The sequence below is a fragment of the Mugil cephalus genome, chromosome 7 (assembly GCF_022458985.1).
Source record: "Mugil cephalus isolate CIBA_MC_2020 chromosome 7, CIBA_Mcephalus_1.1, whole genome shotgun sequence".
In the NCBI taxonomy this organism is placed as follows: domain Eukaryota; kingdom Metazoa; phylum Chordata; class Actinopteri; order Mugiliformes; family Mugilidae; genus Mugil; species Mugil cephalus.
In genome coordinates this window covers 13,056,727-13,073,676 of record NC_061776.1, presented here as the reverse complement: position 1 = coordinate 13,073,676, position 16,950 = coordinate 13,056,727, and the positions used below count along the sequence as shown (strand labels likewise).

The following is a 16,950-nucleotide window of genomic DNA, read 5'->3' as shown; positions in this document are numbered from 1 at the left end:
CCCATGTTATTTTATTTTATTTTTATTTTATTATTAATTTTGCATTGATTCTACTCCTGTAGGTGCGAGCATTTTATTGTTGATTTATGTTTAGTTCCATTAGTCCCATTTTTCATGACTGTTTTTGACATTTGATCATTAGAATTTATTGATCCAGAACAATTTGGTCAAAATAAAATCCTAGTAAAAAGAAAAACTGGTGTAAGAGAGTTTAAAAATAAATAAATAAATCAATAAGTCAATCAATAAATGTTCAAATTTAACAAAATAAAATAAAATAATAGTGAAATTAGTTAGTTATTGCTATATCATTATAAAATAATGCATAAAAAATATATATATATGATTTTCATGTACAAATCTATGTGCCTTTTTACACCCAGACAGTGTCAAATACAGGATTACCGTCATGCAAAACTGAAATTAAATTAAAAGCATACCTGCGTTATTAATTAATTTCACTACATGTCAAGATATTTTGTACCAAGCACTATTTATCAGTACAATGTGAATCCAGAAGCACTGAGTTGAACTAAACAGGGAGAATCAGCTAACTACACCACAGCAGGGTCCCTGGACCGATCAACCAAAGCTGTTTAACTTTTCAACAAAACATTACGATTTACGGATCATCTCAACACCTAGAGTTTGTGCAGAGCTCACTGCGTTCCGCATGGATGCTTGTTAACTTTTAACCTGTTTATTGATGTGCCCAAGAACACTCTGTTCACTGGTGATTGCTCCGTGTGTGAAGGAAATGTTCACTGAATGTAAGGGCAACGTCATGGCTGCTTTTTTAATTTTTTTTTCAAGGAATCACACTGTAGTTCAGTTTACTGTGTGTCTTGAACCGCTCATTCCTCCGAGGGGGCTGACATGTGAAAAGGCAGTAAGGAAAACGCAAGTATGTTAGCGAGTGGTCATCTCTCTTTCCCTTTAAAGTGACCACATCTCTTTTCAAAAATGTAACTTGAAAGAGGAGGGAGGGGAAAGTACAGATAAGGTCTGAGGAGGAGTAGAGGAGGCTGCGGAGAGGAGAGATGGGTGAGGAGGTTTAAACAGATGTGGGAGTGATGACGATTAAAACAGTGCAGCCTGGATGAGGTCAGCAGGGCCGACACTTATTTTATCCAAACCTCACACTTGTGGCTGATCGGATTAGTGATCGATCATAATGGGGTGTGTGTGTGTGTGTGTGTGGGGGGGGGGGTCAGGCTGTAAGTATACTGTATGAAGGTGTATGACACAGTCGACAATTGGATCATTAAAGCCAATCTCACAAAGGTCCGCGCCCCTCCCCCGGCTGAAAGGAGATGTCAAAGGTCTGTGACCTCTTCCATTTATGTGCATTGATCCCTCCGGTCGGGGGAGGGCTTTCCTCCTCAAAGCCCTCTGCCATCAGCTGCTATGTCTTAGTTTCACCTGCAGGAAGTAGAACGATTTAATTTGATTATTTCTATATTTTTATTTTATTAGTTGATTAATTACATAACACTGTATTTTATTTATTTATCTTTTAATTTCTGAATTTTTTCAAGAATTTAGTTGCATTGAGCTTTTTGCCCGTTCACTGGCCCTTTCACGTTTCTTATATAGTGAATAAGTATTATATATTATAGCAAGCTTGTGTTCTAGTGCTAATAAATCTTAATAATTAATTATGATGCAATGAGCATCATATTGATACAAAACTGGCACCACTGTCTCAAGATGTCACAAATAACTCTTGGTTAAATGTGTCTGACCATGAATTTGTGCTCCTGGGTGAGAGTCTCTTTCACGCCTCTGTGTTTATGGCCAGCGCAGGAGTGACAAGGGACACTAAAAAAGTGAAAAAAAAAAAAAAAAAAAATGCCTTTCTTTCTCAAAGGCCTAGAATGTGGATTTTTGGTGATGGATGAAAGGAACTTACCCCTCAGGAAGGCAGGCCACGCAATACGTAGGAGTACAGCCAAGAGGACTGGCCTGAACATCCTGTTCTTTGTTGCAAGGGAGGCTTGGGATGCTAATTTTGTCTCTGTGTGTGTGTGTGTGTGTGTGTGTGTGTGTGGTGTGTGTGTGTGTGTACATTTACTGTATGCATGAGCGGAACACAACCCCAGTGAATGGCTCTTCCCCTCGGTCTCTTATCTTCAATTCTGACTTGCGGTGAAGGTTCTCATCCATCAATGCTGGATGTTTTGGTCGACCAAACCAAATCCCCCCTAAGTTAGCCCAATTCCCGTTCAGTTCAAGGTATCTGTCTCTGTTACATTAGCGGCACATATCGTTTATTATTTGTACCTTTTATCCTCTTATTTTGTGGGAGTCTAACATCATCTAAGTGCAAAGCTGAAATGGCTGTGAGAAGCTACAAAAGATTCAGACTCTACGCTCCCGCTCCCGCTCCCGCTCCCGCTCCCGCTCCCGCTCCCGCTCCCGCTCCCGCTCTCTCAGATCAAAGTTGAAATAGCTCCCTGACAGAAACGAATGCAACTTATCTGGTTGTGCCCCCCGAGTCGTTCATCAGGCAGCGTGTCCGGAGCAAAGTTAAAGGGTCACCGCGAGGCGACGAGCGCACACACGTGTTCGCGGGGGGAGTGATGGCATGTCAAGGTGAAGGAGCAATTTCAGGTTTTGTTCCCCGAGTTGAACTCCTAATAATCTACTGGGAAAGCCTCGCGTACCGTATCCTAGCAGGGTGGTGGCATGAAGTGCGGACTGGATTTTTTCGCAGGACTCCCGATATGAGCTCCTGAGGAGAACAGTGTGCGCGCGGCTCCATGGAGAGCACTTAGTAATAATATATCCTCACGCTTGCCATTGAAACCTGGAACGTGTCCAGCTGAGAATTCCTTCTTGCACAATGCTGTTATGGAACAGTGTGTTCTCACAGGCTGTGCTGCTGTAGTCCCCACATGCAGACAGATGCCAACTCCAGTCGAACAATATCTGCCGCCGGAAATTTCTGCCTGCAGCTAACGTGCTCTTTTTTAAAGAGCACAGTGTGTGCTGTGCCCGTGGATCACAGTATAATAGCCTAAAGCAAATGTTTGTTCCTTTTAGGTTGAATTTCATTGTTTTGGCCTTCATTGCGACGCTGTTGTTTGTTTTATTGTGACACAGAGATGGTCATCATCGTAACAGGATGCTCAATGTACATGCGTGGTCTACGCTGATAAAAATACGGTGCTCCATAATGCTACTTAAAAAAAAGTAGTGCAACTTTTTAAACTCACTTTTGCATGTAAAGTCATCTTGTAAAAGTAAGTTGACACCATCTTTTTTCACAGAATTAATGTTGTACCGTCTTATTTGATGCAAAGAAGTTGTCTTAATTTTTATCAGTGCATGGCCAACTTACAGCTAAAACCCCTGGCTAATGGTGTTAGCTAACGGCTAACCGGTGTTAGCTCCGTAGGCTAACGTTACGTAGAGGAAAAAAACACATTTCAGCTTACTTCAAATTACAGTCATTTGCAAATGTTAGGTTGAAAATAAATTTGAATCAAGTATTTTAAAACAACTTGCTAACACTAGTTTCACATAAAAAGTCTTTTGAAGAAGAGACAGTTATTTTACTTTTACTTTTACAACAATATAAACCCTGAGAGACTGCAGTAATTAACCTTAATTCTTACCTTAAAGTCCAGTCTCCCACTTTTTTCCGATTTCTTCTTTTGTGGAGATGGTTTGTTGGTGGGATTTACCCAGAATTCATTATATCGAGAGTAAATACAATAAGCAAATTGTGTGTTGTGGAAGTCTTCATAATAAGATTTGTTGAGCCACTTACATATAGCTTGTTAATGAAAACATTACTTCTATTTTGAACTTGTAGATACATTCAAAACATAATATATTCATGTCAAGAGACAAACTTTGATTTTTATTGCTATTATCACAGGATTAATTATGTTAAAATTACATATTCTTAGATTGACTTTTTTGATTCTTATGTTAGTCATTCTTAGTGAGTGAAAATGGATCCCACATACCGACATTATTCTAGCCATGTGAGGTGTTTCATATGATCAGTGAGTGAAATGAGCAGTTGATTAATCGTTACCTACCATTTTCACCTTCCTCTGTTTTTTTATTTTTCATTATTTCCTTAGACATTTAAACGTGGTTAACTTTTTAAAAAAAACATTAAACTTCCTTCAGTGCTGTGTATTTTATTGTTGTTAATGGGATCAGATGAGCTCTCTCTCATCATCATCCCAAACAGGACATTCCCACTTCGTATTGAAACGCAAAGTCAGGTCGCGTGTGTTTGTGCGTGTGTGTGTGTGGATGCTGCCAGGATTGTGGGGGAGAGGTCTGACTGTAGCAGAAGGCTTTACCATAGGCTGTCGCAGCTTGTCCAAGGCTACGGTGACCAAGACCCAGCCCTCCTCTGCGAGGACTCAGCGTTCCTCAGTGGCAGGCAAGGTCATTCTCTGTCTCTCTCTCTGAGTGCATATTTGCTACTCGAGCACAGCCAGAAATAAAACAGGCGAGCGGTAAATAGAGGAGTAATGATAACAAAGGAGTCTTTATTGATTTTCTAACTAGAACGGTGCACTCGCTTTACCTGCAAGACATGTTTTGCAGTTTCCCTCCGTCATCCTGAAGACATATCCCTCCCCATCCCCAGAGAGAAAGAGAGTGGTTGTCGAGCACTTCCATGAGGGGCTTCATGCTTTTTAATTTCTTTCATTTAATTTGCCACTAATTATAGATTTTGCACTCAATACGTTTACGTTTACGTGCGCCTAAAAAAAACAAAAACAAATTATTGCCCTAATCCGACTTTAACTAGACAACTTAAGTGCATGTAAACACGTTACGTAACTAAAGTCGGAGTTCTGTTTATCCAATTAAAACATCCAGATAATGCGATTGGAAATTGATTTTCTGTGTACGCCTTAATCAGACTTTAACCGGACAACGCGTGCGCACATGACCCTGCACCAAAAACATCCAACAGAGATGCTCACAGAAGAAGAGGGTAAACAGATGCGGTAGAAGAACCACCTTAGGGATAGCGCCATCTTATCTGCACCATAAGTAGCGGGCACATTACGTACAAGATTAAAAAAAAGATAAACGATTATCCATTTTGTTGCTGTTTGAAATGCCGGTCTGCCACATTTACGATGCACTTGTTTATTATATGGCGTAATAGGTCAAACGTAAAGGGGACTGTATTAACCTGCTGAAAAGACACATACCGCCACCTAGTGTGGAGGAGGAGGACATGTTCCTGTCAGTTATTCGATTCTCTCCGTTACATGTAAACTGGGACAAGGGCTGCGTTCAGAAAGTTGAATTTTGAGCGATTAAGCATGTAAACGCACTGATCGTGATCGTCTGCAGTCAACCTTAAGAATCTCAGCTTCAAGTTGCAATCTGAGCAGATGCCTATTTATTGCTCTGTCTTTTTCTGCATTAGAGCATCAGTGCAGCGCTTAAACTTGGCAATGTTCGGTTGGTAGCACGCTGTCTTACTCAAAGTTCCACCCTACAGAACAGGCTGTTTGGCACCTCGTGCCTCATTTACCCCCACCTCTGCCACATGGCGCGCCACATCGTCACATCTGCCAGTTGGTAAAGTAACCCATCTTTCGGGGGGATCAGTAGCAGAATGAAGTGGCAACAGCCCTGAATGGGCTTGCTGTCACTTTTTCTCATCAGCGAGGTTTGTGTGTGGGGTCAAGCTACGAACAAAGGACGGCTCCACTTCCATTGTCCCATTAAGACAAAAAGAGCCCCGCTGATGCCGTGGCTCTCGCTGCAGCAAGGAGGGCTGACGGGATTTAAGTGTGGGTCCTGTCACCGAGGGCAACCGAGGTGCTTATTAATCTGGTGGGTGAATGGTGGTGGTGGGGGGGGGGGGGGTGGCAAGAGCGTGATGGGGGAGGCGGGGGTAGGGTGCCGCTGATGCTGCAGTGCCGCCTGAGGTCAGGAAGAGGGGCATGATGGATACAGCTGATCGCCCGGTAAGGAAGTTTAGAAGGAAAGGGGAGGAGGCGCCTTCGTCAGGACATTAAGAAGCCTCTTTGTCACGCTGTCACTCAAATGGATTCAAGGTGGCTGAGACCTTTTTTTCAGGCAGGAAAAGAAAGGAGAGGTCCCATTGTGAAAGGTGGATCTCTTCTCTGGATGCCTGATAAACACAACAGGCCTCTTTGTTGCCGCCGTAACAATAAGTGCTTGGTACTCCTGCTAGGCAAAATTAAGTTAGTGTGTCAGTTGTGTGAAATTTTCAGGGAAGAAGAGTCGAGAGGATTGGTTGCCATTAAAAGCTAAAATTTAGTAAAGCTTTAGGTCACATGTCAATTAATGACCTGACAGTTGCTTTTGATTTATTTTATCATTTAGTATTAAAAAAAAAAGACAGAAAATAGGGATAAAATATCCAGTTCTGTTTCTAATTCTCAAACGAATGTCTTCTAAAAGATAAATACATTCACTAATTCATCGGTCGTCAAAATAGTTGAAGATTCATTTGTTAACTGTGTTATTGTGGTATTAAAAAAACACAATCAGAACCAGTAATGATGCACTGACAGGGTTTTTTTTTGTTGTTGTTTTTCTTGAGCTTTCCTGATGATCGTCCCTGTAATAAGCCATTAGTATCACCCCTTCAGGACTTTCATTTGACTGACATGTGATGTTGAGGGAGGGTGGAGTGCAACTCAGGTCAGCTCCTGAAACTGGAACCTGACCCCTTCGCTGGGTTTGTCATCTGATAAGAGCAAATGTTTTGATAGTGTTGGCCCTTTCAACGTGATCCATGGGCTCTCCTTTTACACCCCATAACAAATAGGGCTGTCTAAACAACAGTTTATGGCCAGGACAAGGCCTGGTCAACCATCATCAAAGATCTACTCCGGGATGAGCCATTAGGAGCGGACCAGATGTTAAAAGAAGCTGTGGTGATTCAGGATCGGATAGCATTAGAGTACAGCTTCAGTCTGGTCCGTTCAGATTTTTACAATCCTACAATAAAAATGTAAATTTGCATTTTAATACATTTTGGCCAGTTAAAATTTCACCCTCTTCCCCTCTCCTTGCCCTTTAGCATTGACCAGAGTTTGACCGCCGCCAGTGACAGCTTTACAGTATGAAATAGAACTCATTGTTGTCTTATTCAATATGGCTTCTCTGAATAAGTCCATAAATGTATTAGGGTCCTGTGTCTCTCCCTGTTGTTCCAACTTGGGTGAACTGGCGTTCAACCCCGGCAGCGTTGTAAAATGCAGATTGGGTTCACTGACAGGCCTTCGGTTTTATTACACAGTCATGAACAGCATTGTAAACTGTCACTTGTCCTTCACTTTCATTCTCTTATTCCGTCGTGGATAAGATCATCGTCATCATCAAAGATCTTGTATTTTTGGTAAAAAAAGGATAGGATGTAGGATGTTTTGACCTCTGTAAAAGTTTTTTTTTTTTTTTTAGGAAAAATTTTAGCTTTACAATGTAGAGAAAATGAGATTTTCTGCTTCCAGACCAACAGCCGAGGCCGTTGTTGGGTGACGCCTGTAATAACTTGCTCATCGGCTGTTCTGTAATGACGCGAAACAATCTGTGAGGAGTCGCTGTCTACCTGCGTTGTTTGGCTCAGTCTTGTCTAAAATGGTTCAATAAGAATTTTAAGTAATGGGCTTCTTCTACGCGACTTTAACAGACTGATAAAATGAAAGAAAAACTATGGAAAATTTCATCGTACTGACTCAGCCAACATCCTCAGATGTGTTTAGTCGGACAGTCTGAAACCCAAAGATGCTAATTTCACACAAAATAGGCAAAAAAATTATTATTAAAATCACAGAAGATTAATCTATATGTGTAATAGCGTGTTAGTTAGTAATATGTCTCAAATAATCTGTGGAAACATGCCGTGCAGTATTTTAAATGTCCCTGTAAACGAGGAGCAGTCGTCTACTCTGCTGACCAGAAATCTTTTAACTGAGCTTGTTTTCCTCTTGTGCCGCGTCGGTCACGTGTTTTGGAAGTCCTTTGCCGTTAAATGACGCCGGCCTTTGTCTGTGGCTCAGATTCAGTTTAAGGTTAAATGCCTTGCCCTTAAACTCATCCTCTGGGCCACAGTGTGTGGCAAGGTCACCACTCCAATCAACCTAGTGTTAACACAAAGGCCGCTTGTCCCCTAATGAATTAGCTCTACAGTTCCTCGGCGCCTTACTACACCTCTCCCCAGCCCCACGCAGGCCTTCTCGGTCCTGCTGCCCTTTCACGCGCACACACACGCACCCCCCCGGCCCCTAATTTTGAAATGAGTTTTATAACTGGACAGTAAACTTCCAGTGGCTTAATGATGATGGCTTCTTCATCTGCCCAAATGCTCCTTTTGTCCACCCCTCCTCTGGCCCAGGACCCTGCCCCCGTTCCCTCTGGTCACACCAGTCTTTAAACCCTGGTTCACCCCACTTTATAGTTCCAGAGATAATCCCCTGGAGCGTGCACGCGGCCACGTGCGCGCACACTCGCACGTATACCTTGAGGCTATTATCTCCACTGAGCCCTGCCTCTGCCTCTTTCTCCCCGTCTTTCTCTCCGCCGCTGCCGACTTCAGCAATGGCATTCAACTGGAATGTTTGCCCTTTGTTTGTTTGGCTCACTGGAAAGCCATGAATGACCTTTAGCTCATCTGCTATCCTCACTAGCGCCGATTTGCACTTCAGGGCCCAGCAGGTAGTCCCGGGGAGCTGGAGGAGGAGGATTTCGGGGAAGGTTGCAGGGCTTTTATAAGGAAATTAGAGCCGTGGACTGCCACCCGGATAGTAAACGGGAGTGCGAGTCCTCACGCCCTTGGCGTCGGGTGGCCCTACGCGACGCAATTCTGTTACGGGAACTTTCACATGGTTGCTGTTTTGTTTTGTTTTGGTTTTTGACAGTCGAGCCCCTGGGTTGTTTTCTTATTGTAACACGCTTATTAGCACCTTGGTCGGCGTTCTTCCTTCCTGGACCTCATACGCAGAGAGAAGCCTCAGTCCCATACAGTTATTTAATAAATTAAACTTGTCATCTGTTCTTCCATTTATACATTTAAAGGCATTAGGTTGAAGAGTTTCAGTTCTACGTTGAGGTAAATGTACTCAGTTTAAATGTCCTGTATTTCGGTCCAGGCTGCTCCGAACAACCATCATGTGTCCGACAGCTGCTGAGTCAGCTAAGACAAAGCTCCTCCGGGAATCCTAAGAGAGGAAGAACCCCCCCCCCCACAGAATTTAAGAGCCCCAATCCCAAGATCTCCCACTGCTGGTCATGTGACCTGTCTTTCCTCAGGTGGCAGTGGCAGAGATACTTCCCCTTTGTCTGCTTTGCAGCTCAATGCAGCGGTGAAGGATGGGCTCAGGGGCGGGCGAGCATTCAGTCCGTGCTCTTTTGTTGTTGTTTTTTTTTTTGCCCAGTGTCTTTTGAGCCCAAAGAAAATGCTGAATTTACTCATTATCTCTGCTTTAAATGGGCTATTAAAGACAGGCCATGTCAAAGTCAGGGGCTTAGACATAAATCACGCTGACAGCTCTTTTCCCCCAGTTGAACTTGTGGCTTTGCTGCCATCGGATGGATCTTTGTAAAGATTTAGAGCGGATGAAGCCACTTGGATGAGCGGTGAAACAAGAAAACTCTTAACAAGTCCTGCCTTTGATTTGGCTTTTTCTCTCTGATATACAATGACCCGGATGGCTGAGAGATTACCAGACAAACCACGGTTATTGGTCACTAACAAATGTCTATATAATATAATGTGATGCCTGGGAGTTGCCTGGGAGTTGCTGACGTTTACCGCGAGCGGTCTAAATCAGCAGTAACTGGGCAAATTTCACAGTCAAACTCAAGCCCAATGTTTAGACAAATGTGCCTGATTGAGAGAAATGGGTGCACGAGAGCTCCGTGGAGACTAATGAAGGCCCCCGATTGGCTCGCTCGGCGGTTTACGGCCGCCGTCGCGCTGAATGCGCCGCAATATAACCATTGGAGAGGAGGTGAGAAGAGCTGCACACAACCTGATTAAAACAACTGTTGACCGTGTCTGTGGTAATGAACTGGAAAGCGAGTCTCGGTGGAGTGAGAGTCACGGGGCAATAAAAGGACAGATTGTGATAATGAGATCATTTCCCAGCGTTTTTATTTTATTTAAGATGAACCCAAAAGCACAGTTTCTGTTTCACTGTCACCCTCCTCTAAGTGACACTGTTAAAACATTTCTAATGCCGCTATAAAATAGAGGCAGAGGAACTCAACGCTGCGTCTTCCCGCCTGTCTGTCAAGTAGATGTGAGTTTGCTCAGACTTACTATTTACATGACAAATTCTTGCCGGCTTTTCCCGACATTAATTAGTTTGCAGGAAAACAGACGCAGAAGCCTCGGCGTGCCGTGCAGATCCGACTGCAACTAATGTGTAACCGTGTAACTGTGTGATACCGGTGCTAGAATTATACCCTGACAGCCTGACAGCCAGTGGCGTTCACCACTCAAAGTCAGGATAGAGTTAAGTGCGAGGTTCAAGGATTAGAAAATACGCTGAATCGTTCATATTGGATCGTAAATACAGCATGAGGTCATTTGAGTTACGCGCTGCACTACATCAACATTTCCTGGACGTTAGCTGTCGTCTTTACAGTATCATGATAAGGTGCCAGCTCTGATCACTGGCCTATAATGACATATAATCCCCAACATCTGCTGGCGAGGGTGGGGGATGGGGGGGCTGTTGATTTGCGGTGCGTTTATTTATTTATTTTTTTTTGACCAGATGAGCTCCTGGTATTTATAGCGGGAGTAAAAAAGCCTGGTGTGGGGTCAATCCCGGGTAAGACAAAATGGTCGAGCTGACCCGACATTCTTGTCCCCCCGTTTTTGCTCGCGACGGATTCTCCTGTCTCCCTTAATTGGCCCCCAATAAAACGTCGGGTGTGGCCGCGAGGGGGCTGAGCCCGAGAGCGTGAGAAGAAGTGAAGTTTGATCTGTTTTTTCTTGAAAAATGAAAAGGCTTCCGCATGAGGCGGCACTAACCCTAACCCTAACGTCAACCGCGGGCGACGTGCCGGGTATGTGTGTGTGTGGGGGGGGGGGTCACGCGTGGCAATGGGGAGATGTGGGTGCTCTTCTTTTGTGTGTCCCCCCGCCCTCCCCACCACTACCACCACACACACACACACACACACACACAGAGCTCTGCAGGCCTCCAAGAGCATCTGTCACCACAGGGGGTCAGCAGGGCCAAGATGAATGAGCCCCCGGTGGATTCCCTCCCTCCTTGGCAAATGGCACAGGACAGAGGAGGACACAGGGGACTAGGGGGAGGGGTCTGTGCGTGTGTTTGTTTGCATGTGAGTGAGAGAGAGAGAGAGAGAGAAAGAAAGAGAGAGAGAGGGAGGGTTTCTGCTGCTCTGGGAGAACTAGTGGGATTCCCAGTCCTTTCTGTGGAGGATCATGACAAAGGTGACTACCAAGAAGGATTCAAACTCCATATGCTCCCTGGATATCAACATATTCTCCCCAAAAAGGATTATTATCTAACCCCGGGACTATATTTGAAAATCTGCCAGCACGTTGTGGGATTTACTGCGCTCGGTTTGGATTTTTTTTTTTAAAGGCCACATCAGCAGCTGGAGGAGTCATGGAAGGTACAGGAGAGGCTCCGTGCTGCTGTGTGTGTCTGTGTGTGTGTGTCACATGTGGCCTTTAATGCAGCTTTAATGATATGGGCTCTTAGCACCTCATTTAGAGAGATGTTTGTCTTTTTTTCCCCCCCTTTATTTCTCACCCACCCTCCAACCCCCCATTTCTTTCTCTCATGTTCGACGACCGGTGTCTTTCCTAACGTGAAGCGCTCTTTCCCGCAATTTCGGCCACTGGTATTGACCTCAAAAGCATAACACTGAGATACGACCAAAACCAAAACCTTTCACGTAATTGACATTTCGGCACGTATGTGCATTCTAAAATGACAAGAAAGAAGTCTTTCTGTTTCTATTTTAGTATATTTATATCGTATCTAATCGTGTTTGATTGCCTTGTGTTTGACATTAAACAATGCCAAGGTATTAGACATTCATAAGAATGTGATCAAACCAACTTAAATTAAAGTAACTTTCATCCTACCTCTTAGTCTCTATTGTGAATAATGCAGTGTAATAATACAGCTGAGACACAAAAGAAGATCTAGAAAGAGGGAATAAACTGAGGTAACCTCAGATCAGTAGTGAAACATCTTTTCAGGATAAAGTTTTGTTATTTTCCTTGAGGTTTAATCACCAAAATGTGATTTGACCCTCGCACTATAGCTTAACCAAGGCTTTTTAATTACAGAAAACTTCAAGAATATGAACATAATTGTTGCCTTATTAAGTTTCTTTTTTTTAAAAATGAGCCATTGCCTACGAGCTTAAATATCAGCTATATATTTTTCACTGCAATTTTTAATTTAACATTAAAAACAACAAAAAAAAGTATTTTTTGAGAATGAATGAAGAAAACAATAGGCGGTTTGTAGCCATTGCTGTTATCATTGTTATTGTTGTTATCACGTTTAGGACTAGTGGTGGTTGACTGTATTCGTATGTATTATTTAAGAGGGGAAAAAAATTGAAAATCCTGAATTCAGAGACTTGTTCTCTTTGCTATTAACCAAACATATGTTTTACATACACATGTTTCGATATTTTCCAGTCGATCTAACAAGTAGCCGGTTGTAGGGTTTATGACGGGGGTGTGTTTGCGTGCACGTGCAGTTACGCCGCAAACAAATACGAATCCTGCCTCACTGAACCAGTATGTAATTTCTAAACATCCACTAAAATCTCCCCGCTGGAAAAACAGGACCTCGCTCGAGCACCTCGGGCTTAACTTGCATAGATTACGGAGATACGGCTCCTTCAACTTCATCTCCAGAGCCATCTGCGTCTCCCTCTGCGTCGTCTGCCCCGCGCCGCTAGATAAGCATCAAAATATTTCAAGGCCCTGCTCCTAATTAGCAAAGTGAGTGGGAGAGCTTTGGCTGAGATATCCATCACCAGTGGGAACACCCTGTGGGGGATAAAAGCATGAACTTGTTGTTGAGAGGCTAATTTTCTTATACCTCCATCGCCCGTTAAGAGGTCACGTTGCCCCCGGAGGAAAATGAAGTCTCCGCCTGACGCGTTTGTTTTTTAACTCTTTGCTTTGAGATATCAAGCTGGCTAATCATTCACAAAACGGCCTGGTCCAGTAAATGCAAGTTGAACCAGGTTGTGTACACTTGCTATTTGAAGGACTTGGACCCCAGACCAGCTGCCCTCTTACAGAGTAGCAGTAACAGTCTGAGGTGATGACTGGCCAGATTGTGTGCTCTCAAAGGAACTTTGCTTCTGTTGTATCAGATCCTGAGTGGCTAAACAATACTTTGTCAAAGGGTCAAAGTAGCGGTTAGATCTGTTCAGAGGGGAGTGACTGCGCGCAGTGAGTGCTGCGACAAACACCCGGTTGTGTTTTATGAAAATAGCCCCAGGGGCCACGGTGTCATGTGACGTGTTTTCAGCCTCGCAATAGTGAGTACATGTGTCATGATCTGGGCCGCACGTAATGTCTGAGTGACCCAAAGTGCGCCCATTCGTTTTGTGAATGAGCACGTCCTTTACTGAACTCTGTGGAGCATTCATGCGTCAGGAATTAGAAGATTCTTATCTGCTATTGTTAATTATTTAAATGCTCATGTCTTTACTTGATGGAGTCCTACAATATTTGTTTACAACAGTAAAAAAGGCTTATTTTGTTAAAACTTAAATAAAATAGGTTATGTAAGCCATTGTATGAGCTGCAGTCCAGCTAATTTCTGTCATGTTTTGAGTATTTTTCAATGTGATATTGTAGAAAGCCACATTTAAATTCGGATCAGACACAAATTCAGTTGTTGATCAGAGATCTCCTTGCTCTCCCCCCTCCCAGGTCTCGAAGCAATGAGCGTCAAGTCATCGCTGAAGGTTTCCGCTGAGTGGTAGCGATCCAGCATGTAGCAGAGGTGAACGGATCCTCTTCACGCCTGGGAACAGTCCGACAGCGTAAGTGTGTTTTTTCCTCCGTCTGCGTTCTCATATTTTCTCTGCCTCCTCGAATCCGCCGAGCGGATTGGCTCAACATTTGCTTTCTGTGACCCCGGGGGTCACATTCATGCAATCTGTTGATGCCACCCAGGAACAGTGGAACGGCCTTGACTGAGCGGCTGGCGGGCTGCGTTCAGAGTCGGCACTCACTGGCACGAACGTCCCCTTTTTTCGAGCATTAGTCTTTGAACATTAAACTGCTCCCTCCCACAAGAGGCTGCTCATTATGTTTGACCGTCCATCAAGAGGGCTGTGGCCGGCGGACTGACCTGAAATACCCCCGCCACTGCAAGTGACCTGAGTCACACCCCTGAAACATCCGCTGAGCGACCTCTGCCTCAGTCACGCTTTGTTTTAGGTTGCACAGGTGATAATAGGTCGGTCTCTCGCGTTCACCTCCGGCCTACGCCAGGTTAATGACAAATCAGTCGTCCGAGGGGGATTGACTCTCAGGCATGTAAAGAGGAGCCTCCTTTGGCTTCAAGATCGAACAGGCAGCAGCTCCACACAACTGCCCTCAGGCGCTTCTTTCCTTTTTTTTTTGTTTTTTTTTGTTTTACCCCCTCCGTCTTTGTATGCCGTCACCCTCCTCCATCGGTTAAGCAAGAAATACTGTAGCTTCATTCCCTTAAGCTGCTTATCTCTTTGACAGCACAGTCAGGCACTGTTAATCTTGTCTTTTGTCTGGGTTGGTCAGATTCCTCCCCAGGAAGGTTGTTAAGTAAACACAGAGTCTGGAACCTGTCCAGGCGTGGGCAACATGAGACCTGGGAGGCGAAAGGCATCTCCACCTTAACTCCCACCCGCTTCATTATTGACAAAATAGAAAAAAAGAAAAAAAGAAAAAAAGAAAGAAAAAGAAAATCAGGGGTTTCTGTGTGGCCAGCAACTGAAAACTGTATTCAGAGGCTGGTAGATAGTGATCAGTTAAGCTAACAGAAAGTATTTAGCTGATTATTTAATGCAGGACCCCCAAACTGATGGAGAGATTAAGTAGGGACCTTGGTCAGTTGCGGGGCAGTTTGTGTTTAAAGAAATTTAAATTTGTGGGGGGAAATTTTAAAAATAGCTGCAGTACCCCCTGCAGTACCTCTGCGGACCCCCATAGGGGTCACGGCCCCCCTGTTGAAGACCTATGGTTTAATGGCCACAAATGGTGAAAATAATACATGATTACTTTCACAACTCATAGATGTTTATGCAAAAAATGCCAACAAGGATTATATGGCTTAGTTTAGGACATTTTGGTGAGCAATACGTTATATATCATGCACATTATCCTAATGTGTCTTATTCAAAGGAATATGATGAATTTATATATGCACACAAGGAAAGACCAAGGCTAATATTTGGTTTGAAATGAAAACACTGCTACTTACGAGAGAGTCTCGGGTTAGTTAAACCATTAATAAATTCAAGTCTTGCTCACTTATGTAAGTGACCATAGTCAAGGCGCTGCCACGTAACAGCTGTGGCGGATCTGCTCAGGCTTTAATGAGGAGTTGAACAGGTCGAGCAGCTGAAGTGTTCAACCTGGACTTCCACTTGGCTGCTGCAGTGTTTACCACAACACTGGTCCACACCGGTCTAAGGACAAACAGAAAAAAAAAGAGGCATTTCAGGCCAAACTTGTGTCAGGAACGCAGCCAGAAAAAGCCCTTTTATTTTCCCTTTTCTGCTTCATCATCTCCCACAGTTTGAACTCTCTCGGTTCGCTGGCTTAAAAACAGAACCGGTGGTATGTTTTGACAAGCTGAGGCATGGGAGTCTGAGCACGGACCTCTGTTGTGAAATGAACGGAGACGGCGATGCGGCGGAGCCATTTGGAGCTCTTTCTGTCCGTCTCTTTCTCCTTCGGCACCACATGCTCGGGCCTCCCTCCGTCCAGCTGCCACCTGCCACCGGAGTAGCCGGCCGACGGCAGGCCCACGCGGCCGCCCTCGACAGATGTCCCTGAGTGGACGCAGGGGTTGGAAGGGGGCACGGGGGGTGTGGAGCAGGCAGAGTGACAGAAGGAGAAAGAAAGCCATTGGCCTTGGCCATTATGTCTTGACCGACACGGATGTAGTGTATTACTTGCAGTGCCTCTTAGGTAAACAAACCATTGTCGTGGAATAGGAGAGATAACCGCAAAACACACATATAGGGCTGCAGCTAACGTTTCGTTTTTCGTTCGGTTTTGAACATTTTATGTCTTTCAGTTGTTTTCATTTTTCATTGAGAGTCCTGAAACTTTTACAGGGATATTCTTCAGCGACTTCAGTGATTTTGTTATCTACTAAAGCCGTCTTGTCCAAGTAAAAATCAGTTTAAATATACAGCCCGGGCACACATTTACAAACCGTTGCTATGTGTGAGACATATACGGTTTGAATGCATAATGACTAACCAGTGAAAAATCAAAGAAAAATATCTTAATGTGTGACACCTGTGGCATGGTGCACTTGCAGTTATCATGTGAGGAACTATTCAATGGATGAATTAGATGATTTTTTAAATAACTTCTTCAAAGCCAATCAGTTTCATAATTATCCAACCAGAACAGTCCTTGAGCTTCACAATTTATCACATTTTAGTTTAACGTTCAGAGGTCCCACGATATGAGATTCACTTCCTTGTCACTTGATTAAACTTCCTCCGAGGTAATTTAAAAATTCTGTAAAAAAAAATAATTATTGCTTGGTTGCTTCTGTTTTCTGTCTTGATTTCTTTTCTTAAGTTAAAGGCTAATTGTTATTTTTGGGAGTCTTCAAGACCCCTGAGGGTTTTTTTGGGGTATATATGCCATGCACTTAAAAATTGTATTATTGCATCATTGTTGTTGTGCTTTAATGTGCCTTAAAAGGTGCCAAATAAATGAAAATAAAAAAAAAT

General features: G+C 43.7%; 1 protein-coding gene across 6 annotated transcripts in view; it reads left to right on the top strand.

The window, feature by feature from the left end:
* Positions 1–16,950, top strand: part of greb1l (GREB1 like retinoic acid receptor coactivator) — a 38,821-nt gene that overhangs the window by 3,093 nt on the left and 18,778 nt on the right. For 5 of the 6 annotated variants that reach the window (XM_047590127.1, XM_047590124.1, XM_047590122.1 and 2 more), the window contains exon 2: positions 13,922–14,034. The gene's annotated coding sequence lies outside the window, so the exon portion shown is untranslated. Of the gene's footprint in view, positions 1–11,281; positions 11,623–13,921; positions 14,035–16,950 lie in introns of those variants that run through there. The other variant, XM_047590123.1, reaches the window with a different exon arrangement.